This window comes from Triticum aestivum, chromosome 5D, assembly GCF_018294505.1.
Source record: "Triticum aestivum cultivar Chinese Spring chromosome 5D, IWGSC CS RefSeq v2.1, whole genome shotgun sequence".
In the NCBI taxonomy this organism is placed as follows: Eukaryota; Viridiplantae; Streptophyta; class Magnoliopsida; order Poales; family Poaceae; genus Triticum; species Triticum aestivum.
Window position 1 is genome coordinate 530,141,309 of NC_057808.1, and position 2,413 is coordinate 530,143,721.

Below are 2,413 nucleotides of genomic sequence, written 5' to 3' on the forward strand. Positions count from 1 at the left end.
GTAGTAACATAGACTAGTAACATCGGCAAGTTACTACTCTATGTTACTCCTCACTGTGAGCAGTCTTATGTGGCAGGCAATTAAAGAAGAGAGAGATGGTTATAGTAACATAAGTAGATATCGTAACATAATAAATGTGATGCTACTATGTGTCATGCATGGCAATAAATAAGACCACCTATGATACTAATCTATGATACTATGCACTATAGAGGTAGTAACATAGACTAGTAACATATGCATGTTACTACTCTAAATTACTCCCCACTATGACCAGCCTTATAGTTGCTAAGCTTGCTTTATTTAATGATTTAGCAACTAAAGCTTTTCATGTATTGGTGGGCTTTCTTCCTTTAAATGTTTTGCATAGGTTCACGCGCTTAGCATTGGTTCTTCCTGGGGTCACCACACTCCTCTCTCTCCTCTTAAATAACTTGCCACATCAGATTTTTTTGCCTACGTGGAAGGTGGAGCATTGGGAGGGGCCTTAGCAACAACAAGCTAATAAGCACCAATGCATTGAGGAGTTGGGTTGCTAAGGTATTTAATGCACTTAGCACCTTATCTAAGCACCTTTGCATTGGACGATGGATCAAGATAGCTGCTGACCACACCGGCACCAGTGAAGTGCGTGATTGCCTCGCCATTCGCATGCATGCATGATCATCATCATATATGCCTGGCTAATGCGCACAATCAAACTCAAATGCACACTGAATAACTCCCCACAGGTAGAACCATGAGGGCCCTTCTTCACAGCTGCAATCCCCGTGTCCATGTGAGCAGCAGCAGATGCTTCGTCCCCGTCGTGTCCCTCATGCTCCTCGCTGCTCTTCTCGCGGCTTCCAACCTGCTGTGCACCACCTTCCCACACCCATGGCGCGTGTTTTCTTCTCACCTTCACACACGATCACGACGAGGCGAGGGCGAGGGGTGTGACATCTTCAGGGGCGACTGGGTGCCGGACCCGGACGCGCCCTACTACACCAACGACACGTGCTCGGTCATCCACGAGCACTACGACTGCATGAGGTTCGGCAAGCCGGACCTCGGCTTCGTCAACTGGCGGTGGCGGCCCGACGGCGACGGCTGCGACCTGCCCCGCTTCGACCCGGCCCGCTTCCTCGCCCTGATGAGGGGCAAAACCATCGCCTTCGTCGGTGACTCCCTCGCCAGGAACCACAAGGACTCTCTCATCTGCCTCCTCACCAGAGTACGTACCTCCTAACTCCTAAGCGAGCTCTCACTCATGGAGTTTAATGATCTGCCTCATGGCCGTGCGTGCGTGCAGGTCGCGGAGCCTACGACGAGCTGGCCGAGCAGCAAGCACACGGTGTACCACTACGGCGAGTACAACTTCACCGTGGTCCTACCTGGTCCGGCACGAGCAGATCGACGAGGACGGACCGGCGCACACGGGCTTGTGGAACCTCCACCTCGACGAGGCGGAGGACGTGTGGGCGGCGCGCATCCCGGAGCTCGACTACGTCGTCGTGTCGGCGTCCAGCTGGTTCTACCGCCCGTCCATGCTGTACGAGGCCGGCCGGCTCGTCGGCTGCCACTACTGCCAACTGCCCAACGTCACGGACCTCACGCCGCGGTACGCACTGCGCATGGCCACGAGGGCCGCGCTGCGGGCGCTGTCCGGCGCCGACGGCCGGTTCCGCGGCACGGCGCTGCTGCGCACAGTGGACCCGTCGCAGTACGAGGGCGGGCAGTGGAACAGCGAGGACGGGAACTGCGTGCGGACGGCGCCGTCCCGGCGCGGCGAGAGGAGGGTCGAGGGCTTCGAGCGCGACTTCCGCGAGCTGCAGCGGGAGGAGTTTGCGGCGGCGGCGGAGAGGGCGGCGGCCACGGGCAATGTCAGGATGATGCTGATGGACACGACGGAGGCGATGATACTGCGGGCCGACGCGCATCCCAGCAAGTACCGGGGCTGGACGCCGGAGAAGCACTTCACCCTGTACAACGACTGCGTGCACTGGTGCCTGCCGGGGGCCATCGATACCTGGAACGACATGCTGCTCCATATGCTCAACTCTACATAAAACAAAATGAGAGATCTATTGATAATAAATATAAATCATATAGATCGGGTGACTGTACTTCAGTTGGATTATAATCAGCAATGGCCAATACTGCTTGCCATATGTAAAACCCATTTGTACAGCTATACATTGTAAAATGATCGCTGTATGTCTTTGCCAGTGTGTACGAGAGAGCTGAGCACTCGTGATGCCGAGTTACCTAGGGGCCGATCCACTAGAAAATAGAGAGTAAACCGTCGAATAAACATTAGTGGAGTAAATTTTTTTTACTCCAATAAGTTTTGGTCATTTCTAGTCAATCTTCTAAACTTAGCGAGGTAAAACATACAATTGACTTATGCATTCCATCGAACACCTGCTATACG

The 2,413-nt window shown here is 53.9% G+C and overlaps 1 pseudogene; it reads left to right on the forward strand.

Moving 5' to 3' along the window:
* Positions 1-739: 739 nt before the first annotated feature.
* LOC123121119 (protein trichome birefringence-like 19) lies at positions 740-2,048 on the forward strand (annotated as a pseudogene).
* The last annotated feature ends 365 nt before the right edge of the window (positions 2,049-2,413 follow it).